Source organism: Rhinatrema bivittatum, chromosome 1 (genome assembly GCF_901001135.1).
Source record: "Rhinatrema bivittatum chromosome 1, aRhiBiv1.1, whole genome shotgun sequence".
NCBI lineage: Eukaryota > Metazoa > Chordata > Amphibia > Gymnophiona > Rhinatrematidae > Rhinatrema > Rhinatrema bivittatum.
In genome coordinates, this window is record NC_042615.1 from 714,586,511 (window position 1) to 714,613,915 (window position 27,405).

The 27,405-nt window shown below is 44.2% G+C and overlaps 1 long non-coding RNA gene across 1 annotated transcript in view; it reads left to right on the top strand.

The window, feature by feature from the left end:
- LOC115082078 overlaps positions 1-27,405 on the top strand; it is a 41,623-nt gene that overhangs the window by 12,143 nt on the left and 2,075 nt on the right. The window contains exon 3 of the long non-coding RNA XR_003854068.1: positions 18,668-18,856. This is a non-coding gene — a long non-coding RNA (uncharacterized LOC115082078). The remainder of the gene's footprint in view (positions 1-18,667; positions 18,857-27,405) is intronic.

Genomic DNA, 27,405 nt, shown 5'->3' on the forward strand with positions numbered 1-27,405 from the left:
ATCCTCCTCAGTGGAGGGTGCCATTTTGGTGTACGACACTTGTCTACATTAAATTTCATCTGCCAGTTGGAAGCCGAGTCTTCCAGTCTCACAAGGTCCTCCTGCAATTTATCAAAATCCACTTGAGATTTAACTACTCTGCATAATTTTGTGTCAACCACAAATTCTATCACCTCACTTTGTCATACCACTTTCCAGATCATTTAAAAATATATAAAGATCCCTAAGGCACCCCACTATTTACCATTTTCCACTTGAAAACAGACCTTTTAATCCTTTGTTTCCTGTCTTTTAACCAGTTTGCAATTCACAAAAGGATATTGCCTCCTATCCCATGACATTTTAGTTTTCTTAGAAGCCTTTCATGAGGGACTTTGTCAAACGCCACCTGAAAATCCAAATACACTACATCTAATGGTTCACCTTTGTCCACATGTTTATTCACCACTTGAAAAAAATGTAGATTTGTTAGGCAAGATTTCCCTTGGGTAAATCCATGTTGGCTGTGTCCCATTAAACCATGTCTATCTAAATGTTTTGTGATTTTATTCTATATAACAGTTTCCATGATTTTTCCAAGCACTGATCTATTGTTTCCTGGATCACCCCTGGAGCCCTTTTTAAATATCAGGGTTACATTGGCCTCCTTCCAGTCTTCCGGTACAAAGGATGATTTTAATGATTTTAATGATAGGTTACAAATGAATTGAAATAGGTCTGAAATTTCATTTTTTAGTTCTTTCAGAACCCTGGGCTGTATACCATCCAGTCCAGGTGATTTACTACTTTTCAGTTTGTCAATCTGGCCTACCACATCTTCCAGGTTCACCGTAATTTGGTTCAGTTCATCTGAATTATCACCCTTGAAAACCATCTCCGGAATAAGTATCTCCCCAACATCCTTCCTCTTCAGTAAACACCAAAGCAAAGAATTTGTTTAGTCTTTCCGCATTTACCTTATCTTCCCTAAGTGCCCCGTTAACCCCTCGATCACCTAACGGTCCAACAGATTCCCTCTCAGGCTTTCTGTGAATATATTTTTAAAAGTTTTTATTATGAGTTGTTGCCTCTGTGGCCAACATCTTTTCAAACTGTCTCTTAACCTGTCTTATCAATATCTTACATTTAAGTTGCCAATGCTTATGCTTTATCCTATTTTCTTCTGATGGATCCTTCTTTCAATTTTTTAATGAAGATCTTTTGGCTAAAATAGCCTCTTTCACCTCACATTTTAGCCATGCTGGCAATTGTTTGACCTTCCTTCCACCTTTCTTAATGCAGGGAATACATCTGGACTGCACGTCTAAGATGGTATTTTTTTTTAAATGTCCATGCCTGTTGCACACTTTTAACCTTTGTAGTTGCACCTTTCAGGTTTTTTTAACTGTATTTCTTATTTTATCAAAGTTACCCTTTTGAAAGTTTAGTATTAGTACCATGGATTTACTTACTGCCCCCTTCCAGTCATTAATTCAAATTTGATCAAATTATGATCACTATTGCCAAGTGGTCCCACCACCGTTATCTCTCCCACCAAATCGTGTGCTCCACTGAGAATTAGATCTAAAATTGTTCCCTCTCTCAACAGTTCCTGAACCAATTGCTCCATAAAACTGTCATTTATTCCATCCAGGAACATTATCTCCTCTAGCATGTCCAGATGTTTCACTTACCCAGTCAATATTGGGGTAATTGAAATCTTACTCACACAAAGGAGTCGGTGGTTCACCACAATATAGAAACAAATATACACAAATGTGGAACCCAAACAAACTTCAAAAATTAGCCTATGAAGGTGTCAGCAAGCCTTGAAAAGTGACACATAACGTCAAGGCTTGCTGACACCTTCATAGGCTAATTTTTGAAGTTTGTTTGGTTTCCACATTTGTGTATATTTGGTAATTGAAATCTCCCATTATTATTGCACTACCAATTTGGTTAGCTTCCCTAATTTCTCTTAGCATTTCACTGTCTATCTCATCATTTGGGCCAGGTGGATGGTAGTATACTCCTATCACTATACTTTTCCCCAACACACATGGGATTTCTACCTATAAAGATTGAATTGTGCATTTTATTTTCTTCCAGGGCTTTATCCTGTTGGACTCTATACCATCCCAAACATAAAGCATCACCCTGTCACTAAGTTGCTCCTCTCTATCATTGTGATATAATTTGTACCCTCGTATAGAACTATCCTATCCTCTTTCCACCTTGTCTCTGAGATGCCAATAAAGCTATGTCATCATTCACTGCTATACATTCTAACTTTCCCATCTTACTTCTTAGACTTCTGGTATTAGTATATATACATTTCAAAGTGTGTTTTTTGTTAATATTAACATTCTGCTTTTCAGTTGACAGGGATAAATTGGAATCTTTTTGCTGAGCTGAGTAATTGTAGGCACATGGACTACTTTTCTTATTATTGGAACCTCACTGTTGGGATGCCCTAACTTTAATGTTCATTAGTATCCTTTGAAGATACGTCCCTTTAAACTATGCGCTGCTGAGTGACTGTCAGCTTTCCCCTTTGATTTAGTTTAAAAGCTGTTCTATCTCCTTTATAAAGGTTAGCGCCAGCAGCCTGGTTCCACCCTGGTAAAGGTGAAGCCCATCAATTCGGAAAGACTCCCCCTTCCCCAAAACATTCCCCAGTTCCTTTCAAAACTGAATCCCTCTTCCTTGCACCATCGTCTCATCCATGCATTGAGACTCCGGAGCTCTGCCTGCCTCTGGTGACCTTCTCGTGGAACAGGGAGCATTTCATAGAATACTACCCTGGAGGTTCTGCATTACAGCTTTCTACCTAAGAGCCTAAATTTGGCTTCCAGAACCTCCCTCTCACAATTTCCTATGTTGTTAGTGCCCACATGTACCATGACAACTGGCTTCTCCCCAGCTGTCTAAAATCCTATCTAGGTATTAGGTAATGCATGAGGTCTGCAGTAGGTAATGCATGAGGTCTGCCACGTTTGAACCAGGTAGGCATGTTACCAGGCGATCCTCACGCCAACCAGCTATCTAGCAGTCTACATTTCTAATAATCGAATCACCAACTATGACAGCCGACCTAACCCTTCCCTCCTGGGCAGTAGCCCTGGGAGAAACATTCTCAGTGTGAGAGGACAGTGTACAACCTGGAGAGCAGGTCCTTACTACAGGATCATTTTCTGCTGCACCAGGTTGATGTTCTCCAACCACGAGACAAGTAAGGCTGAGGTCTGATCACGGAGATGGTCAAGAGCATAGTCAAGCAAGTAAGGCTGAGGTCTGATCACGGAGATGGTCAAGAGCATAGTCAAGCAAGGCAAAGGTCTGATTACGGAGATAGTCAAGAGCATAATCAAGCAAAGCTGAGGTCTGATCACGGAGATGCTCAAGAGCGTAGTCAAACAAGACAAAGGTCTGATCATGGAGATAGTCAAGAGCGTAGTCGGATGAAGCAAAGGTCTGGGTCTGGAGATAGGCTGTAGCGTAGTCAGGCGAAGCAGAGGTCTGGGTCTGGAGATAGGCTGTAGCATAGTCAGGTGAAGCAAAGGTCTGGGTCTGGAGATAGGCAGTAGCGTAGTCAGGTGAAGAGGAGCTCTGGGACTGGAGGTAGGCAGTAGCGAAGTCAGGTGAAGCATAGGTCTGGGTCTGGAGATAATGGCAACATCAGGCAAAGCAAAGTCAAATCCGTGTAGTCAATCCAAAGCATAAGCAGGGTAGGAATGAAGAGACAGGAACCAGGAACAATGAGGAACAGGAACGCAGGGTGGAGACGAATTTCTAGGAAGCAACGAGTACTCAACCAGTGGGGAGACCTGTTGCAAAGGTAACGCTAGGGAGCGGAGCCTGAGCATAAATACTATGGTTAAGTTGATGTCATCATCCAGGGCCATGGCTAGATTCCCGCCGCGGTCCCTACTTAAGAGTCAATGATGACCAGGTGCGCGCTTAGGGAGGTGTGCGGCGCGAGTAGCAGCATCTCTCTGCGAGCCATGCAGAGAGGCCCGACGAGAAGTGGAAACAGAACCGGGGATGCCAGGGTCTGTGGCAGAGCCGGAGGCATGAGGGCGAAGCTGACGGCCCACCACTGCCAGTGAGGAGGAACCAGAGGCTGGAGTCATTGTAGAAAGGTGAGGGGGCCGTGCCGCGGGTCTGCCGCAGATGGCACGTCTAACAAAGTAATGCTATGATGTCAGCCTCCCAGCCAGTCAGTGGAACCCAAGGGAGTTGGACTGTCCTCTGAGGCAGATGAGAGTAGATAGGCTGCCACCTTGCCAGTAGCTGACCAGCTCTTCAGAAACACGCGTTTGGAGCAGCTCAGGCCTGAGATGAATTGTGTCAACTTCTGGAGTAGACCCCAAGGCAGCTGGAAGAAGTATGCAGATAGGCTGCAACCTCTCCCATCCCAGACACCCAGAAAAACACAGACAGACACATTGCATTCAGATACAGAGAAAGACACAGACACATCACACCCAGACACAAAGAGTGAGATACAGCTAGACAGATCAAACCACACACATACACACACACAGACATAAACCATAGCACTACAAGCAAACACAGAGATCAGGCAAACATAGGCACGCACACTCCACAGCCAGACCCAGACCAGAGAGAGACCACACACACCACAGACAAATGGTAAGGGCTGGAACATTTTTCAAAAAACATGGATGCCAGTCATAATTTGTAGGAGCTTTAAAAAACTCCTACAAATCCTGCTCAACCTTTTTTTTTTTTTTTTTTACTATTTTCAGTAATTAGTCCTACTTTTTTTCTTTATTTTTGTGCTTTTTATTATTTTGCTCATTTTTATAATTGTTATATTTTCTTATATTTATTTAACTTTTTTAAAAATAATTTTTGCCTTTATTCTCTCTCCTTAACTCCCCTTCCCCACTTTCTCCCTCTTTCTGCCTGTTCCTCTCCTTCTGTATTGGAGGATTGGGGTGTTATGGCCACTGTGGTTGCACCCAGATAGCATTCAGGTGGCAGCATTCTGCACTAGTTGAAGATGATACAGAAGTTTATGTGAAAGACCCACATATAATATTTTGCAGTTGTCCGGTCGGAAGAGAACGAATGCATAGTTCAGGTTGGCCGGATGGCCTGTCTATATGAATGATACATCGGAAAAACATACACACTAAATATTCTTTGACATCTAATTCATTCAGAACCAATTAGAAAAGCCAACGCATTCCCCAAAATGAGTGAAAAAAAGGAATTATTTGCACTAAAACAGTGTTTCCCAACCTTTTCAAGCCCAAGCACATCTACATTAAGCAACACCAACCTCCATGGAACAGGCAGTGTGGACATGGAGAGGACTCATACAGTCAAAGAAGAGCTAGGGAAACTTAGAAAGCAGTCTCTCTTCCAAACTTTTAAACAAAAGAATTGAGGGAGCAGAGATATACATGAACCCATCATAACAGACCAGCTCCCTATATATGAAAGTGCAGGAGAAGGGAGAAGTCAGTGTGGTGTGGGCAGCTGACTTGCAGGCCGATACAGTAAGTGCGCGCGATACAGTAAGTTAATTTATTTAAATTAGGCCCGGCGGTAAAAAGAGGCGCTAGGGACACTAGCGCGTCCCTAGCACCTCTTTTTGGACAGGAGCAGCGGCTGTCAGCGGGTTTGACAGCCAACGCTCAATTTTGCCGGCGTTGGTTCTCGAGCCCGCTGACAGCCACGGGGCCGGCAAAATTGAGCATCTGGGCCGAATTCAAATTTATTATTTTTTTTACTTTTTTACTCTTCGGGACCTCCGACTTAATATCGCTTGGCTGCACATTTTTCTTTCTGAATCGCGCGCGCATCCCTAATAGGGCCATCAACATGAATTTGCATGTTGAGGGCCCTATTAGGTGCCGCGGGTTGGACGCACGTTTTCCTCCCCTTACTGAATAAGGGGTAAGGGAAAACGCACGTCCAAGAGCAGCTAACAGTGCGCTCCGTCGGAGCGCACTGTACTGTATCGGCCTATCGGTTAGTTATCTTGACTGCCACGTGTGGCTATCAGAGCTCTTCCACTGTTGCTGCTCCAAACGCTCAAAGTGAGTTACATCCAGCACACTCTTCCTGTCTCACTTAGCCTGGGGCAGAGACTGGAAAATCTCAAAAGAGGAGGATCGGGGAGGGGGGGGGGGAGACAAAGAGGAGCTGTGTGCAATGTGTCTGCTGAACAAAATGAGGCAAGCTACCCGTACCCTGCATGCTGCCCTGCCCATTAGCTACCATAAATTTGGGACTCATGCTGTAGCTAGGAAGAAGAGGTATGCATGATTACACATGTAATTTCTGGGCTAGCATTCCTTCACAGGGCTCCAAAGACCACACCTCAAGGTATGGGCTTAAATACAGTATATAACTTGCCTCTCCTGATGTTAAGCATCTCTGAAAGTCCAATATTCCCTGTCATGGAGAAAAATTACTTCCTAGACCCTGAGCATTGTTCAGTAGTTAATTCAGTATTTCGGTTTCTGGTAAACAGCAGTAATAATCAGGCTGGATGAAATCGATGGTTTCCAACTTAACTTTTACTGATTAAAAGATAAAAGTTGATTAAAAGTTCCATTACAAGTTCCTATTCTCTGCAGTCCATTTGCAGCTTTGGTTCTTTAATTAAATCTGTGACTAAAGTAATGTAACTGAGTTCCAATGTAACTATAATAAAGAGGAAAGTTGCCCCAGGCTGAATAGCTGGTATGTAAATTAAGCTCTGACCCTCTCTCTGTATGGAATTGAGCTCCACCCCTCTTCCTGCACTCTTCAGTTCTACCCTACTTTGCAGCTATGCCCATCTCTCTGTATTATACAATCCATTCTCTATCACAAATGGAAATTGAGCTCCACCCCGCTCTCTGGCTGTACTCTCTAGCTCCTCCCCCTCTCTCTCTTTGAATAGTCAATCCATTCTCTACTACCACACAGTACACCCAAGCTCAGTGTGCATTCTCTACTACCACACAGTACACCCAAGCTCAGTGTGCATTCTCTAGTACCACACAGTACACCCAAGCTCAGTGGGCATTCTCTACTACCACACAGTACACCCAAGCTCAGTGTGCATTCTCTAGTACCACACATCTCAATTATGCAATTCCTACGCATCATAGTATTTCCCCCCCGCCTTTCACAGGCTAGTCAATTGATTTCTCTTGCTCCTGATCCTGTCCAATTAATGGGGTAGGTCTGAAGCTTCTTCCCAGAATCTGGTGGATAAGATGATTACTCTCAGTTTAGATATTATAAAGTTCCATATTTCATACTTTTAGTCCAGAATTTCAGAACATAGCTCTTATGGCTTCTCCTTTCTCCTTACTTCCCTGTTGGTACCTGAGGAGTACCTCCACTGTCCTTTCTTCAATGCCCTGATCATGTGATTGTGGTTAACACTGGATGGTGCCACCAGTTTCCTCTGTACTCATTTCCCTTTCTCCCCAGGAATGAAGGGAGATGCATTCCCTTGCAGGATTTCCACTGGATCTCTCTCTGTAAGAGACTCCCATCTCCTTAGGATGTTACTATCCTTAGTCCCTAGATCCTAGGACACTAAGGTAGATTGCAAAAATAAAGCCTTGAAAAACAGGAAAACCCACAAGGGAGAAAGGAAGAGTGGAAAAACATCCTGCACCCAAACTGGCAAAAACTAAATTCTTCACAAAGGGAAAAAGGCACCCTTTCCTCTGTTCCATACCCCAACTTCAACTCTAGAAGCCCATGGGTCCTTTCCCCAAGAAAACAGCCAAAAATAGGAGCAGGCACTCTGCGCCCATGGAACAGTTAACTCAAAATTCCCACCCTAAAATAGTGGCACTGGGTTTTATACTGTGAAAAGTCTGTTTCCATCTCCTAAATGGGGGAGATAAAACTCACAATAATACTACTCCTATTCCCCCTATGACAAAGGGACATTTGTGTTAGTGGGAACCCATGGGATTCTCTACACACATATTCTCAGAAAGTTGCTACTACATGGTTAAGAGCCATTGTTGCTGTGTCTTGTTGCTGAAAGGTGCCAAGAGCCGAACCCAGGTGTGGATCTGGATCTGAGCATCAGACAGTGGTGACTTTTCCTTGGCACATCTGATCAGGTCTAAAGGCACACACCAATGTATCAGGGTACACTGGTTGAGGAAAACTGCACTAAATAAGTCATGGCCAGAGCAGAAAAAGGATTTTGAGTTGTTATATTAGAGAAGAGGTCTACATGCAAACTGAAATTTCCCAGAGTGAAAAAAAACAAGGGAATTTTAGGCTCTAAAAACAGCTCTTGAAGTATATCAAGAGTCTAATTTTTGGTGGGAAATAGATGTTTAACAAGTAACCTATTGGAGAATCAAGAGTCAGCTGTAAAAAAAAGTCGATATTTATGTACAGTGATGGTCTCTCCTTCCACCCCTACTCGCTTCCCACTGCGGCCTGCTGAAACAAGGAATATCCCACAGGACAGATTTGTGGGAACACAACACTTCCCTCTTCAACTATCCAGGTTTCCCCATGGGGATGACACTGTCAGGTAGGTGGAGCTAACTCTCCCATGGCCTCAACATGGCTGCGGGAGTTGGGAGAAACATGGCTATAGGGGCTAAGACAGAGACGGGCCTCCCAGACCCATGCTGGAAAGGGCCAAAGTCACAGATAATATAATTAAAACCCAATATGGCCATGTTTTGGCAAAATGCCTTCACCAATGGAATAATTCATAACAATCATGTAGAGTATAAATTCAACTATTACAGTGATTGGTTGTGGAAATAGCCACTGATCCACTGTAAATCAATTTCTGGAAAAACACTATAGTAAAAAGTGACTTGGAAATTATAGTAGTCCAGTGGTAATACTGGAAAGTTCAGTTATACTGAAGAGGTTCCAGTCTATCAAGAGCTCAGATCAATTACCACATTCAAGAAGAGATTATCAAGAAGAGCACAGTTTTTGCAATCAAGATAAAAGCAAGAAGTGCCATGTTGGGTCAGACCAATGCATTGACAGCAACTAATTCAGATCTCCTAGAAGAACCCAGCAGATTCAATATATGGAGTTCTATTCCCTATTACAATCTCTATGTCTTCCTGGCTAATTGTTATCAGAACTGTCTTCCAAGTTGCAAATCCAGAAATTCACCACAGTTGTTCAAACCTTTTTAAACTCAACTATAACAATAGACTTGACAACATTCTCAAGCAACAAATTTCACAGTTTAATTGTGCACTGACTGAAAAAATACTTTATTACATTTGTTTTAAATCAGCTACCTGTCAGTTTCATGGAGTGTCCCTTAGTCCTGTTTCATTAACCTGGTCCACACCATTCATGGTTTTATAATGCTCTGTCATTTCCATTCTCAGTGGTCTATTCTCCAAGCTGAACAGCCCTAACCTGTTTAACCTTTGTTTGCAAGGAAGCTGTTTCATCTCCTATATATGACCCTTTTCTGTATTTTTTCTAGTTCTATATGTTTTTTGAGACGCGTGGACAAGAACTGCATACAATACTCAAGGGGTGGTCCCAACATAAATCAATACAGTTTGTTTCCTATTCCGGTTTGAATAAAGTCTAACATTAAGTTTGCTTTTATTTGACTGTTGCTGTATACTGAGTTTAGAATTTTCAAAATAGTGTCCACAGTGACTCCAGTCTTTTTCCTGAGTGGTAACTCCTACAATGGAACTGTTATTTTTCCCTATGTGTGTCACTTTGCACTTGCCCACATTAAATTTCTGCCAGTTAGATGCCCAGTTCCTCAGTCTCATAAGGTCCTCTTGCAATTTGTCACAATTAGCTTGTGTTTTAACTAATTTGAATACTTTTGTGTCATCTGCACATTTGATAACCCTGCTTATTGCTTATTAAATAATGAATAAGTTAAACACTGGCCCCAGTACAAATCCCGGGGGACTCTAATATTCATCTCTCTTCACTTGGAAAACTATTTAATCCTACGCTGTATTTCCTATCCTTTAACCAGTTACCAGTCCACAATCGGACATAGCCTCATGTCTCATGACTGTTTAATTTTCTGAGAAGTCTTTCATGTGGGACTTTATCAAATGCTTTCTGAAAATCCACTTATACTATATTATTCAGCTCATGCTTATCTACACGTTTATTTTACACCATCAAAGAATTCTAATAAATTAGTGAAGCACAATTTTATTTTGCTAAATCCAAGCTGGCTCTTGCCCATAAAGCCATGTCTATCCAAAGACCTGAACTGCTGAGTATTAACATTAGCTTCTACCATTTTGCCTGGCACTGATGTCTGTAGTTTCCTGATTTACCCTGGAGTCCTTTATAAAAATTGGCATTACATTGGCTAATCAAGAAGGCATAGCAGTCTAGTCATAGAAACCAACATTTTATTTATAAGAACATAAGATCTGTCATACTGTGTCGAACCTAGATTCCATCAAGCTCAGTATCCTGTTTTTCAACAGCAGCCAATCCAAGTCAAAAGTACCTGGCAGGATCCCAAATAGTAAATAAATCCCATGCAGCTATCACACAGTGATAAGTAATGGATTTTCCCAAGTATATCTAGGTAATAACAGTTTATGGACCTCTCCTCCAGGAACTTGTCCAAACCTTTTTTTTAAACCCAGCTACTCTAACTGCCTTCTTATTCACTTCATTCATAAACATATGCTGAAAGCGAAAATACATTGCATAAAAAATTACAAGCACATAATTCTGTATAAAAAATAAACTATTTAAAAATGCACAACAAAAATCCTTTAAAATCCCATAATGTAATTTTTATTATTATTATTATTATTATTATTATTTAAAAAATGTATTACCCACATGCTCTACCTTAGCTAGAGCCAAGGAAAAGCTATTCTTATCACAGAATTAACACAAATGACCCTAGACATTTTTTATAGGCATACATGATATACTGGGAAAATGCAGAAAAGACTAACACCTCTTTTGCCAGCTTACTTCTGAGATAACCTTTGGGGTATTCCTGGATCTGTGCTGAACATGGTAGTAAGCATAAGCAACCCAGCTCACTTTTTGGGTGGACTTTGTGATAGTTCCTGCCTGGTGCCTCCATTTGGGGAAGAAGGGTGTTATGGGTAGAATTTCCCTCTTTCTCACAATTATTAAACAGCACTACTAGATGGGGTATTGATCCTTCAAAAGCAGAATATATTAAAGTAAAATAGAGCTCTAATTTTATTAAAATGTGTAACGGTTTGTAATGGCATTAATAACATTTAAATATAAAACAAATAAAATAAAGTAAACCAGAAAGAAATGCCACACAGCAAACAAATATAACATTCAGAGTTAAAAAAAAGAGGAATTTTTGTGGTCTTAACTTTGTCATCCCAGGTTTCAGTTTATTCAATAAAGGGGGCTTGTGGGTTTGGGGTGTGATGTTTTTTCATGAGGGACTGGCAAACAGATGAGGTGTTGCGAAAGTTTGCAAGCTGTCTCAGATGTATTGAATCTTAACGATTTTATTACTTTACTGAGCTCCATATAATGAGGGATCATTTTTGCCTGAATTATGTGTTTTAATCTCAGAGGTAGCATTGCACACCTCTAGAGTCTTAATTATGGGAGATTTTAACCTACATGTTGATAAGGATGAGGGAGATTTAGTTAAGAGAGTTTTCAGATTTTATGGAGATGCAGCTAGTAACATTCCCTTCTTGTACTTCAGGACATACACTAAATCTGAATTTTACTGGATCAAAATCAACTCAGGTTAAGGTTTCAGATGCTACTGCCATTGCCCTTTCTTGGTCCAACTATTCAATTCAGTTTAAATGAGAGAATAATTTTGTTACCTTTATGAATAATTACCACATCTGCCTTTTTCCAGTCACCCGTCAGCCTCTAATCACCAATGTGATATCCTGCCTTTCAATGAATGGGGAGTAAGGCTCCTAGGATGGAGTGGCGTCCCCTAGCTGGAATGGTTCTCCTCTTCCAAAAAAGGAAAAAATACCTCAGATCACTGATGGCTCTCCAAAGACTCCAATCCTCTCAGTCCTTTCTCTTTTCAGGGACAGAGACTCCTGTAAATCCTTTAGATTCCCAACTCTCTTCTCAGATGTTATTTGGATCTTTCTGTTCATAGCGGGGAAAACTCCCCTCTTTTATCCACTCCTGGGCAGGAAGGGTGGGCAGAAACATCTTCCTAAAACAACAAAGACAATTCACATAAACTCTTACAAAATCTCAACAGGTATACCACACTCCAACTACTGAATGAGAATTAGAAACAGGCTTGGACTTGCCAATAAGCACACTAGGCTGATGTCTAAGCAGAAAAAAACTGTGGGCAGCAGGCTAGCTGAAGGTTTCCTAGCTCTAATTGCCAATCTCACTCAGAAGACAACTCTACTTTCTGCTCCAGTCCATTCCCTCCCAGGCAGCTTGTAGAGAACCTGAGGGGAGGGGTTGATGCTGGAGGGGACAAAGCAGAGGAAAGAAAAGCTACTCTCCTTCCTAATCCAGCCCCAACCCTCCTGTGAAGGGAACAAGAGGTTAGGGGTTGATGGAGCATTCAGAGCAGAGAAGAGCTACTCTGCTCCCCAGTCCAGCCCCTTCCCCCTAGGTGCAGCCTTTTGCCTTAGGACAGTAGGGAAGAGGCTGTAGTAGATACAGCAGCAGACCTGCAGCTCTCTGTGCTCTTGGGATGCAGAACTCACCTGTCAGCAGAGGAAGAGGGGAAGAGGAGGTAAAGGCTAAAAGAGGAAAGAAGTAAGAAAAAGGGGAATACCTGGGCAAGATGAGAGGAGTTGAATGCTGTAGAAGTTGGTGAAGGGTTGAATGCTTGGGGTTGGCATGAAAAGGGGAAAATGCTGAGGAAGGTGAGGAGGGGTGAATGGGTGGGGAGGAAAGTGCAAAAGGGGTGAGAGTTGGGATTGTGAGGAAAGGATTGAACGGTGGAGAGAGGCTAAGAGGGGGATAAATTCTGAGGGAATCATGAGGAGAAGTTGAAAGCCATCTCCTCCCCATCTCTCTGAATGCAGCAATACAAACTGAGGGGGAAGAGTTAGAGAGAGAGAGATAAACACACACACATACAAAGGAGTGTATGAGAGCCATGAGGGCTGATGGGGAAGGTTATGTGAGACAGCCAGGGAGGGTTTTTGGAGGGAAGGAGAAAGAATGCAAGGAGATGACTGGGGAGTAAGAGTGAATTGGAGTGAGGATGATAGGAGTATGAAAGGGGATTTGTTAATTAGTGTCCCAGTTTACGATCAACATGGGAAACTCGAAGGAGGGCACATTAAGGAGCAGCATGTAAAGATAGGGAGTCCCTGTCACTGTCTTTAGCACAGTTTTGTCATAGTTCTAGGGGTGGAATTTAAGGAAAGACCTGGTCGAATAGCCAAGCCTTCACTCTTTTCCTGAAGGTAAGGTAGGCTAACTCATGGCACAAGGATAGTGGTCTCTTGTTCCATAATCAAGGGGCAAAGCAGCTAAATGCACGAAGTCTCGTGCAAATTAGTCTGGCTGAAGCCAGAAGAGGAGAGGATAGAAGGGCCATTTGGAAGGAACAAAGTACTCTTGTGAGAGTTCAGAACCAGCGTGAGAGAGTCAGACTGGAGGGGATGGTAGAACATGAGAAGGGGTGAGTGAAATGAAATTGCTGGGCGGGGGTTAGAAAAAGAAGGGATGGTAGGGAGTGGCACAATGGGGGTATATGTTAAAGATGTTAATGTTTGTTAGTGTGCTTCAGAATCCTTTATGTTGCCATAGAATCTACCCCTGAGCTATCACAGAAAACTGTGAGACTGTGCTTAGACTTTCTGCTTCCTGTTACCTGACTGTCCTGGTGGGGGAAAGATGGGGATTGTAAGCACCAACAGTGCCTAGGGGGTGGCAAAATCCTACATCCATCACTGAATGGAAAATATGAGATTTCTCCCTTCCAGTCCCTTCCCAGAGCAATGAGTGCTCCCCTCTCTGAGCAGGACTAGGGGAACCAGGAAAAATCAGAATAATATCCAAATTATCCTTAAACAAAATACTGAGGCACACTCCAGCAGCACAGGGTATGGATCAACAAGGTATTGTCTCATTTTCTATCCTAAGTAGCCAGGACTGTGTGCCCCAGCCAACACAGGAATAGGGGAACAAAGAAATAGGTGCTCTCTCTTCAAATTCCAAACAGAAATCCCACACTGATCTCAAATGCCAGGATCCCGCTACTGCTGCAACCTCGCAGGGGGTGCTGGAGCAAAGTGCTATGCTCCAACTCCTGCTTCCGTACCTCGCCTAGGCCTTTTTAGTGTTAGGCGATTAATACATTTTATTAAGTGAAAATGAAAAATGAAAAGGTCCTAATCTAGGACCAGATTCTAGTGGAGATCACTATGGAGTTTCTCCATAAGATTTAACTGATTATCTTAGTAACCATGTTTCATTGCCCTAGTGCCCTCTATTTATAGATACAACATCCGGAAAAATAGCACCCTAGAGTCCTTTCTCATCAGGATGGCCCTGGCCTAGAACATCCTCTTGTATCTCACATGAAAGAGCAGAAGGGGACATCAAGAAGAGGACATTGCCTGGACTTGTCTCCTCTGGTCCCTTAGCCAGTAAGCAGTCAGTACGTTGTGGGGTAGAAACAGGCAGACAGTAGTACAGGATTTCAGACCATAGGTCCTGCCCCCAAATGAGATAGTGGTGAGGAAAATTTTCAAATGATTTTACCTGGGTAACTAATTAGTTGCCCAGGTAAAATAGGGACTCCCCTCTGCAGTTACTCTGAACTGAGCCAAAAAGTGGTAGGACTGGAGGCAAGGTGTGGTTTAAGCCATAGAGAGTTTCTCTTTCAAAATATTCTTGCTGGTCCACAGGGACAGCGTCCCTACAGGCCTGCAAGCTCTGGGCAGGGGTCCAAAATTGCTCCCTATCCCAAAACCTTCAGCTGGGGATTAGAATGGCTATGATGATAACAGCAGGGACAGCTGAAAGGCAGCATCGAGCTTCTGAGCCACTGCATACTCACAGGCCTTCAGCTGCTCAGTCCCTTAAATGGGTATCTGTGGAAGCCTGAAGCCAATGTGGCAGGAGGGGCCAGGGCTGCAGCATTGCCTGTGCACATGCACTGGACCAAATTAAGCCCCAGACCAAGCATGAGGTGAAGTGAGGAGAGGGCTGAAGGAGAGGTCTGGGGGGGAGGTTATAGGAGAAGGAGAGCCAACTATTGTTCATGTGCCAGTAGAAAGTGCAACTGCTCTTCCCTGATCACTTGTGCTTAGGCTGGGACCCAAAGGCAAAGTGTCTGTGGAGTTTTCTTTTGAAAATGCAGCAGATGGCCGCACTACAGGTAGATTAGTACCCACAGATTGTTCAGCAGGACAAGGTTGTGTGGTTTAAACCACCTGTCTGTGTGTGTGTGGGGGGGGGGGGGGGGGGGAGAGGGGTGGTGTTAAAAATAAGCTCACTGTGCAAGGTGAGCAGGTTCAGCCTTCCTCCAATCCCTGGCCCTTTATGCTGCAGGTAAAAGTACCCATCCTGTCCAACAATTTGGGGTACTTTTCACCGCATTGAGGAAAGGCAGTTTTTAGCAGTTTTTTTTCTTTAGGTAAGCAGCTATTTACTCGCAGAAAAAGCTTTGATAGTTACCCTCTTAGTTCGCAATAACTATCTTCTGAAGATTAATGTCAATTGGCTGTGCAAGTATTGCCAATGCTTTCTACATTAAGCCTTTTAGCCTCCTTTTAGAGTCTATTTAAATAAAAGATGCATGTTAATTTCCTTTGTCAATTAGTACTTATACAGTATATGCTTGCTAAAAGCGACTATGTACTTTAGTACCTGCTATTTGTTGGAAGAGGTACATACATTTCACTCTCTATCACTGTAGTAATGCATTGAAAAGCAGTAGGACCTTTTCTAAAACAAGCAGTTTTTGGGTGGGGAAGGGTTACTGTTATCATAATGATGTAATTGCTCTTGGACAAAGCTTTGCTGACACATGCACTATTTGCCAGGACAATAAAGGTACCAGTTTATTGCACATGAAAATCCTCCCCCCCCCCCCCCCCCACCACCACCACAAGAGACCACCAGACCTACCAGAACGCCCTACACAGCAAACATTCACACTCCATCGCCCAAACTTTTTCACCTCACCACCACCAAACAACATGCATTATCCCTAGCTGGACCTTCCCTATGGAACTCCATTCCCACCCACCTACGCCTTGAGACCTGCTCCAAAAAATTCAGACAAAATCTCAAGACCTGGCTCTTTACTCGAGCATACACATGAACCCCCCAACCTCCCACCCATCTCCCCCTGCCCCACTAGCACATCACCGATCCCCCCTTCCCCTCGCCCCCCAAGCATTCTACCGCTCTCCCCACTTCCTAACTCCCTTCCCTAATTATTTTTGTAAATAATTCACCTGTATATAATGTTTTCATTGCGTATACCAAGCCATTTTATTTTGCTTTTCAATTTGTACAGTATTACCCTTGTTTTCCCCCCTCTTCTCTTCTACCCAGTTTGCCTATCAGTTTCATTGTAAAGCCCAGTTGGCCACTTTATGTTACATGGAAACCGATGTGATGTTTAACTAACGAATGTCGGTATACAAAAATTGCAAATAAATAAATAAATAAATTTAAGTGAAGGACAGCAGAGAAAAAAAGAATAATTCAGCTATGTAACTTGAGCCACCAACCCAGGGAACCCAAAATACTCCTTACTGTGAAGGTGCTTAACTGACCATTCAGGTAGGGGATTTCCATGTCACAGCCCCCCTGGACTTCTGCTGGTAGTTTTGTAGGAAATATCACTGAAAAAAATCAGAATATTCAAACTCCTAAAATACAGAACTATGACTGGGAAAGGGATTTAAGAGAGAAATGTACTGGAAAACAGTTCTAGGAAACAAACAGATTTTTTTTTTAAATTATTTATTTATAGCTATTTTTCAATAAATCACATAACATTGATCTACAGAAATTCAAAAAAATACATTGGTTTGACATTATGGAAATTTGAACCATTATAAACAAAAATCATTCAAGATTAATATATTGTACAGTCTAACTCAATTATCATTTCAAGACAACATGAGAGAGTTGCGCAATATCCGCAATTTTGGGGAGATATTATAGGAAACAACATCAAGTAAAAAAAAAGAAAAAACAATACATAACCCTGCTATTCTCTAGTTTATTTTAATCTTTAGGCAAGGGAGATGAAGTTGTTAACTTTTTCTGATCTAGAAAACTTTTTAAATGGTCGGGTGTAAAGAAAATATATATTTCATCTTGCTTTTTAATTAAACATTTACAAGGGAATCTCAAAGCGAAGGAAAAACCTATCGCAATAACATCTTGGCGAAATCCTAAAAAGGCTTTTCGCCTGACTTGGGTGGATGCGGATAAATCTGGAAAAACTTTAATCATTTTCCCCTGGTAATTGATGGGGTATTTGCTGAAATACTTTTTCATAACTTGACTGATGTCATTTACAGAAGCAAACGTTGCCAGCAAAGTGCCCCGATCAATGACCTGAGCACTGGAATCCTCTAAGAAATTTGTTAGATCCCCTTGAAACATTTGTTCAGATCTTTGCAAAACTTCATTTCTAGGTTTAGGAAGGAAATAACAATTAGTTATGGTAACGGATTGATCTTCAACACCAAGATTTTCAACAAGAAACTTTTTTAAGGAAATTAAGGGACCTTCACCAATTATTCTAGGGAAATTCAAAAGCCTTAAATTTAAACGTTTAGCATTATTTTCCAAATTTTCAATCCTACGTGTAACATTATCTCTATCTTTGACCACTGCTATGTGGAATTCTTGATGTTTCTTTTCATTTACTTCAAGTATCTTTATTCTCTCTAATGAATCTTTAATTTGTTTTTGAGTTTGATAAAATTCTTTTTGATTTCCAGTGGTTATCCCATCCACTTTAGCTTCTAACCCTTTAATCTTTTCTAACACTCCGGCCATCATCTCCCATAAGTTGTCCAAAGTGACCACTGCAGGTCGTACGGGCGGGATAGGGGGTGATCCATTGGTCAGTTGACTCTCTTGATAAGGAGACAGTGGGGTTATTCCTCCTTCTGCTCCTTGAACACCCAGCGCTGCCTGGATATCCAAGCCTATATTTCGGGTTACCAATATTCCCACATCCGGGCTAGGACAGATGACCTGAACAGGAGCTTCTCCTTTACTCCCTTCCCCGTTTCTCTGCGCAGGTGGCAGTCCTACATGGGGACTGAGGGAGGCCTCCTCTGTCGGCATAGACAGTCCTCCCCGACTGATTTTGACTGTCCCTAAGGTGACATCAGCTAGACTACAACGTACTCATACCTGGGCATTCTCCTTGCAAGCCCCTACTCTTTGGAAAAGCCTTCCAACGGGATTGTGGCAGCAGACAGTTTATAAGGGTTTCAGGAAAGGTGTTAAGTCATTTTTATTTAGTGAGGTGATTTATTGTGTTGATATAATGTTCATTGTTGTTTATGTGATTTTATTGTTGTTGGTTTTTGTTGTTGTTGTTGTTTTAATTTGTTACCCACCTTGAACAAGTGCTTGGTAAAAAGGCGGGCTATACATTTTTGTAAATAAATAAATAAATAGTTGTGTTCACATGCTTTCAGATTTTTCTCAAGTGCTTCTACTTTGGAACCTCATAACTTTATTTTCTTTTCTCTCCTCTATTCAGCAAAATCCTGCTGGGTCCTGGTGCCCTCCTTGCAAGAGGAGAAGGAAGAGGAGGAAGAGGAAGATGAATTCCCACTAGCCTCAACAGCCACAGCAATGGCCCCCAACTGCTGGTCCATCAACCACAGGAGCTACCCCATCAGCTGCAGAAATTCAGTAGCTGTGGCAAACCCTAGGTATAATGGAACAGGTGAGAGAAAAAAACCCCGGCATTTTGATCCCTGAAATCCATGGGCTAAAAGCTGAGCTGTGGGGCATCAGTGGCTAGCTCGAGCAGCTGGGGGCCTGTGGTTCAGCACCTTCTGCCTCAGTATTGAATTTATTTTTTTTCTTGTAAATATGGTTTTTCTCTTGAAAATGTTTTTAAAGTTATTTTTGAAACAAGTAAACTTTTGCTTTTATAAACTGTGTTTATTTTGCATAGTAAACACGTCAGGATTTATATGTACATTTTCACATATTTACAAAGTTCCAAACAAAAACTGATGGCCAAAAGCCAAGGTGCACTGCCACCATGAAGAAACAACAGAGACATTGTGAAATGAAAAAGACAAAGATGATCTAGAGAAGTTTGTAGAGTTCTGAAGATCCAGAAGAGCATTCCTATTGTTTACCAAGCAGGTCATGCTTTTCAACAATCTTATTTCAAACATGATCCATAGAAATACAGAAAAAAACAGATACTAGTGACAGTAACACAGAAAAAAAACAGGTACTAGTGCCAGTAGCTGGCGGAACTACTAGTGATACAATTCCAGTCTCGTATCATTCCCCCTTTTCCCTAATTGAAATTGTTGTCTCCAAAACATTAATACTTATGTAATAACACTAGAAATGTAAACCTGTAGAACTGACATCCTGTTATTCTGTCCAAACTGTTTCACAAACCTGAATACATGAGTACCCAGGCCCTCCAATACCCATGGAGTATAACATTCAAACAAGTGCACGCACACCCATTTAGACATGTATATGTGCACACGTGCTCATGCCCATGTAGCATATCTTACGCATGCAAATGCACATGCACAATATAAGTTTAAATGTACACTAAAACATTTGTGCATATTGAAAACATATGTGAGAATGGATTTTCAAGATAGCTGGAAAAGTCTCAAAAAACGCTCCTTAGCTGGCTATGGAGCACTTTTTAACAATTAGCCGGTTAAGTAAGATAGCCGGATAATTCTAATAAAAACGCTACATAGCTGGCTAAAGGCTAGATTCATTAAGGCTTTTCTTCCATTTTGTGTCTATGGGAAAAGCCCTTAATCAGGTACTTAGCTAGATAAGTAGCACTTTTTGACACTTATCTGGCTAAGTGCAGCAAATCTCCTATAAATGTGTATTTGTGCTCCTAATTTTAATCATCTACGTGTGGAGCTTTCACACGAGTATTTTCATCGGAACTTGTCAGCTTTTATGCGTACAAGTCCTCAAATTCTGTAACAAGCATGCGTGAAGGAAATACCAGTGTTACCAATTACTCCACCAGTTTGCCCAGTCTACTTCTAGTTCAAGACTCTCCTGGTTCTTCCGTCTGAACGTCCCCCTCTTTACCAGACCCCTAACCCAGTCAGTGTTTGGTAATGAGGAAGTCCCATGCCAGATAATGAACAAGTGCAAGGATGCACACCTGGGGCCGGATTTTAAAAGGGTTACGCGCATAAGGTACACGCGTAACCCTTCTAAAACGACCCTGCGCGCGCCGAGCCTATATTGCATAGGCTTCTGGCATACGCAAAGCCCCGGGACATGTGTAAGTCCTGGGGCTTTCTTGGGGTGTGCATGTCGGGGGCGTGACGCAGTCGGTGCGTCATCCGGGGGCGTGTTGGGGGCGTGACACGGTCAGCGCGTCATCCGGGGGCCTTGCTGTGGGCGTGGTTTCGGCCTGGGGCATTCCGGGGGCATGGCCGCGGCCTCCGGACCAGCCCCCAGACCGGAACATGGCGCGCGGCAGACGGCCCGGCACGCGCAAAGTTACACCTGCCTCTAGCAAGCGTAACTTGTGCGACAGAGGTAGGGGGGGTTTAGATAGGGCCAGGGGGTGGGTTAGGTAGGGGAAGGGAGGGGAAGGGAGGGAAAGGTGGGGGGAGGTGGAAGGAAAGTTCCCTCCGAGGCTGCTCCGATTTCGGAGCAGCCTCGGAGGGAACGGTATCATGCGCAGGGCTCGGCGCGCGCAAGTTGCACAAATGTGCACCCCCTTGCGCGCGCCGACCGCGGATTTTATAAGATACACACAGCTACGCGCGTATCTTATAAAATCCGGCGTACTTTTGTTCGCGCCTGGTGCGCGAACAAAGGTACGAGCACGCACTGTGTTTTAAAATGTACCCCCTGTAAAATAGCAACACACTGCGTAAATGTTGGCCAAGCCCAGGAACGCCCCTGGCCCACCCTTTTTTAGATGCATATTTTTGCTCACGAGCCACTTACATCTGTATGTGAGAGTTTTTACATGCAAAATCTTTTGAAAATTCATCGTATAGTCTTTAAGCCTTGAAGTTGTCTTTATTATTCTCGTTTGGGTGTGGTGGTATTGGTGACATTTGCACTTTATCTGCTGTTAGTTTTTCAGACTTTCTAGTTTCAGGTTTATCGGGCTCTGAAGTTTCAGAGATGTTAGGCTTAGGGGAGGCATGATCACTATGTTCCTTCCATGGCTGTGAATGCCCTTCCTGTTTCTATGATAGCCCCAAAGAATCTTCTATTTTACCAATACAAGTGTCCACTGCCTCCATTATGTATGATTGTGGTGACACTTTCTGCAAGCTGCTCCCAAGTCTCCACTTTCCCTCTCTTGCCAAGAGTAACATTTGTAGGTACACTGTTTGACCAATGTCTAGATTTGGAAGGTCTTTGACTCAGTGATCATAGTAGGCTTTGGCTTTGCAGCAGCACTGTAATTTGGTCAACCATTCCCTCAATCATTCTGGGAAGCAGACGCTTTCTAGTAGTCAGAAGCATTGTCTGGGTTTGTCTGGACATCAACAGTTGCACAGGGCTGCCAGTGGGCCTTTTATAGGTATGTTCTCCAGTCTAATATAACTTTCCAAGGATCTTTATTATCATTTTTTTAAAGTATTTTAGTAATCTTAACTGCCAATTCTGCTTTCCTATTACATTGGCTATGGTAATATGTTCAAAACTCTGGTTGCTGGTGAACTTAGAAAACTCCTGATTTGTAAATTGTGGCTTTTTACCTGTAGTGACAGGTTGCAGAACTCTGTCATGGTCTTCGAAGTAATTGTTGTATCTGTGGACTCTTAGTCCAAGGCAGGATTGATACTATCTGCAGGGAGAAGCCCTGAAGATTCCCACTGTTAGGCAGGTGGACCCAGATAAGACACAAACTCATCACTACCTCAGCACCTCGCTGGTCAAGAAAACCCTAAATCTTTTAAAAAAGAATTAAAATCTTGGCTACTAAGCCAATCTCTTACTGACAACTCGGACTTTTGATCTCATAATCTATCAGTTTACTGATTGGACAATTTATCCTGCTTCTAACTACAGATATCTCCTATTATCTATGAACCCTGTTTTTCAGTATACCTAACTTTTAGTATATCTTGTTTTTGTTTAGACTAATTTTATATGTCAGTTTCTCAGTCGGTTTAATGTAATTTATCAAATTTCAATGTAACAGGTTGTTATAATGTAAACCGGAGTGAAGGCAACTCTGCTATACCTCGGTATATAAAAAAATGCTAAATAAATAAATAAATAAATAAATAAAATGATCTTCACTTATGCCAGCCCTTTGGGTTGAGCCTTTGGGTGCCAGGGCTGGCAGGACTTAGATGGGGTCTCTGCTGATGGCAGAAGGTGTCATGGTTATTGATGTTTGGGTGGATCCTTGGACACTGTGGCAGCTGATCATGCCCACGGGGGGCAGTCCCGAGAGGGACCACGGTGTCAGGCTAGACTCTGGACACACAAACACAGATTGAATCTTTATTTAAACAGTTTTGGAAACCACCAGAGGTGGCAGTAGTGAGTAGTAGATGTTGAGCCCGGCTGGGCGAGTATCCCACAGGACGCTGGAACAGCAAATCCTCTGCTTGGCTGTGCTGTAGTGGAAAGAGACTGAGAGTTATGAGTACACAGTGAGAAACATACAGAGTCCCAGGTAAAATAGGAGAAGCTCCGAGACAAGGAGAGCAGGCCCTCAAGGAGTAAGTACCTGATCCCTTAGAATAGAGTGACTCAGTTGTATTGTACTCACGTAGCAGTAACAGAGATTCCACTAGACGAGAGGTCAGGCACTGGAACAGAGGGCAGGCCCTCGAGGAGCGAGTACCTGGTTCCAGGGAAGCAGTACTGTGGAATAGATGGTAGTTGTACTAACAGATGGAAACTGTTAGTGAAGTCTTCCAAGTAGAAAGGGTTGAAGAAGCAGGCAGAGACTCAGGGAACATGGGCCCTCAAGAAGCGAGTACAGGTTTCCTGATAGCACCTGAAAGAAGCAGAAGAGGCCCCCAAGGAGTGGGTACCCCGTTAGCAATAAGAGTTCCAGATGACGCTGGAGTGGCAGAGTAGCCAGTATGGAAAGCGAATCCCATCCATAGAGTTCCAGTTGCTAACTCATTAGCTAGAAAAAATTGTAGGCTTAAATATCCGGGCAGCTTGACGTCATCTCAGGGGGACGCCCCTGAGGTTCATGCCAATGAGGAAATAAAGATGAGGGCGGCGTGAGCGCGCGTGCCCTATGGTACCTTAGAAGAGCATGGCGGGAAGGAGCACCAAAGCCGGTCCGGGGACGCCGGAGAGGTCGGCAGACAGACGCCGCGGCAGCCAGTAGTCTGAGGTGAGCAAGAGGAGCCGCAAGAAGAGTGAAGTAGGCGGGGCGAAGCTGTCTCAGACCGACAGTCATAACAGAAGGATGAGTCCATGGTTGGCTAGGGTCATAGGCTATTGGCAGTCAGGTGTATGCGATGTCCAAGCAATGGTCATAGGTAGGTAGAGGTGAGTCATATCAGAGGTCCAAGGTCAAACCAGGTATCCATCTGAGGGAGGAGAAGAAGGATGGATGAGCAGGGGAGGCAAGTGACGATAAGAACAAGTGGGCAACATGGATAGACTGAAACAAAGACAGAAGACAACTTGAAGACAGCAGGATGAAGACCAAGATAGCTGGATGAGGACTGAAGACAAGGTTGGAACAAAGACAAGACAAGGCTGGAACGAAGACTAGAGACAAGGCTGGAACAAGGAAAGACGCTGGGAAGCAACACTCACTACTGGAAGTAGTTGGACCTATTGCTGAGGCAAGTTGTGTCTGGAGCGCTGCCCTTTTATAGGGCCTGGGTGCTAATGTCATCAATAGGGGCCATGGGGGGATTTCCTGCCGCAGTTCCTTTAAGTACCAACAAGAGGCGTGCGCGTGCACCTAGGGAGAGGTGCGGTGCTCAGGGGCCGGCAGCGACCAGCCGTGTGTGTTGGTGATGTCCAAGGGGAGGCATGGCTGGTCTGACTGACAGTATCTTGCCTTGTTGGAGGGTGAAGTCTCTCCGCTTGGGGCTCATCGGAAGCCAGCGGGAGTCCAGCCAAGAAGGCAAGTGTGGCGGTCCGCGATCTACTCCCGTGGACTTCCATACATAAAAGTAATACCTGGGTCTGCCTCTCAGAAATCAGAGTAATAGTCAATCATCCCTAAGTGTGATGTGATATACTGGCCTGGTATGATGTGACATACTTCCCAGCATCAGCCCTGAAGGGAGAGGGATGTGGCTCATCTAAAGGATGTTTGTCAGAACAAGTGGTGAAGGGCCACCAAGGCAAAGAATATGTTGTGTCTCGCGGCCGCCCGCGGTCACGACCCCCTACCTGAGTTGCAGCACCGGGGAGCCCAGGCCGTTCGTTCCCGCACCTCACCGCGGGCCCCGGGCCTCCCCTCGCGGCGTCGGGCTGCTCTGCACCGCTTCCAGGATCCAAGATGGCCGCCCTGCCCTTAGGCGCGAGGCCATGCCTCCTCTGCAGATTTAAAGGGGCCTCGTCCTCCAAATTGCCTGCACCTGCTCCTAATGGGCTAGGCACAGGGGAAGTATAAAAGGAGACTTCCTCTGCTCACTCCTCGACTTGGCAACGAGTCTGCTCGCTCCAGTGAGTCTCCTGGTGCTTCGGTTCCTGGTTCCTGGTTCTTCTCGGTGATTCCTCGGTGTGTGACTTCGGACTGGCAGGCAGTGATTCCTCGGTGTGTGACTTCGGACTGGCAAGCAGTGATCCCTCGGTGTGTGACTGTGGACTGGCAAGCGGCGATCCTCTGGTACTCGACCTTGGACTTCTCTTGGACCATCCTCCTCCAAGGGCCCACCTAAGTCCCAGCGGCCCGGGTCCCTACAGGCTCCTCCCGGGGGGACCTCAGGCTTCCAGTGGCGAAGATCCAGTTGGCTCTTGCATCGTCCTCACGCCTCTTCGACCTCTCAAAGGTCCACCTAAGTCCCAGCAGCCCGGGTCCCTAAGGGCTCCTCCCGGGGGGGCCGCAGGCTTCCAGTGGCAAAGATCCAACCGGCCCTTGCTCCAACTTCACACCTCATCTTCCTCTCAGAGGCCATCTGAGTCCCCAGCAGCGAGGATCCAGCCAGCTCCAACTTCTGTTCCGGCTCGCCACCTGACGGGGGAACCTGAGGAGCCATCTCCTAAGGTAGTATCAACATCCCCATCGGTCCAAGGGTTCACATCCCTCCTGGTCGTAACAGAATATTAAACTATGTTGCATTTGGTGGTCCACAGGTTCCACCTCCCCTGCGAACTGCTGCACTTACTTCCAGCCCTGAAGCTGTTGAAGAACTCTGGAGCAGAAGCGCATCATGCCATCGCATCCTCATAGGCTTGATGCAACACCATCAACTTCCTTTATGGCCACCTCTAGGCGCGTGTGCCCAACTTACTTCAACTTAAAGGGCCCACAGAGGGAAATCCTGTGCAGCATGTCCAGATGACAAATCTTGGCCTATATAAGGCCCCCTTCTCTCTGCAGTCCTAGTCTTGGCAACAGGTCTCCTACAGTTCTTGTAATGTGAGTTGCCTCAGCATTCCTGGTCTTTGTTCCTGGTCTTCTTCCTTGTCTTCAGTTTTTATGGTCTTCTTCTCGTCCATCAGTTCCTGTGGTCAGTCTTCAGTGCCTTGGTTCTTCAGTGTGCCTTGCTTCCTGTGTTGCTGTTATGCTCTCCTCCTCCAGAGGGGAGGAGTTAGCAATCTGTTATCGCTCACCCCGCCAGGAGGGCGGAGTTAGCAATCTGTTCTACTCTTCTCCTGAAAGGGGGAAGAGTTAGCGATCTGACATGACCTGCTCCTCCAGAGGGGAGGAGTTAGCTATCTGTAGATCTGTTAGCGAACTGCTGTTAGATGCTACTGTAAGGAAAGGAGGTAGCAATCTGTTATGGATCAACTCTCCAAGGAAGAGGAGTTGGCAATCTTGTTCAATGATACTCTTCTGAGGAGAGAAGCTAGCAATAGGTATATTGTACTTCGCTACTGAGATAGCAATCTATCATGTCTCCGCTACGGAGTAGCAATCTGTTATATATAAGCTACTGGCAAGTCTCAAAGAAAGAGGAGTTAGCTATCTATATAATACTTCCGTGAGCGGTGTTAGTGGTCTGTAGTGGTTGGCTCCCACAGAGTGATAGTAGTGAAAGGAATGACCACTTAGAGGAAATGGTGAATCCCTGGGCCGATGGCAGATGACAGCGCCCCCAGGAGGAGATCCTGAAAGGAACCACTGGCTAGGCTAGAATATGAAATAACACAAATAGTTCTTTATTAGTCTGGAAGCTGGACCACCAGTGGTGGCAGTAGTGAGTCGATGTGTTTGGCAAGGCTGAAGTCCTTCTGATACTGGAATATAATCTCTGAATTGCTGAGCTGTAGAGAGAGACTAGAAGTAGTGAATAGACAGGGTATTCTGGATACAAGATGGTACACTCACAATAGTAGATGTCTGCAATGGTCTCTATGCCACAGAGAGTCTTCAGTACATTCAGGAACAGGAGCTGTAGGTGAGCACTGGTTCCAAACAGCCTGTAATAAGAACTCACAATTGCTGTATATGAAATGGCTTCTAGAGTAGAAGATAGTCTGTAAGGGATTCTAGGAACATGGGCCCTCGTGGAGCGAGTACCGGTTCCTATCTGTAATCTTGCCAATGTAACTCTCGATCTCCGTACTTGTGATAACGTCTCGGACGGAAGAGAGTCTTCAGAGTTATAGGAATGTAGGCCCTCGTGGAGTGAGTACCAATTCCTATGTACAATAGAACTCACTGTGTTCACGTCCGCAATCGCTTCCAGGCAATGAGGAGTCTTCAGGAACGTAGGCCCTCGAGGAGCGAGTACCAGATCCCGTCTTGGCAATCTGAAATCAAGAAGAGAAAGCGGAGCCCCCGTGGAGTGGGTACTCCTGGTAAGTTTGAAAAGGCCGAGCAGTGGAGAAGGATTCCCCTGGCTGACTCGGATCGTTGTTGCAAGTAGCATGGACTGCCGAAGCAAATCCTGTTGGAGTTCCTTGCTAACTCGTTAGAGGTTAGCAAACAAAGACCTTTTAAAGTGGAAATGGATGACGTCACTATGGGGGGACGCCCCCGAGGTTTGCGCCCTTGCTGATACAAAGTCTGGAGCGCACGCACGCCCATATGTCATCGGGAACATGGCGGATATGTAGCGTCAAGCCAGCCCGGGGACACCGGGACCAAGAGGCAGGGAGAAGCCGCGGCTGCATCTGTCCGTCAGAGCCGAA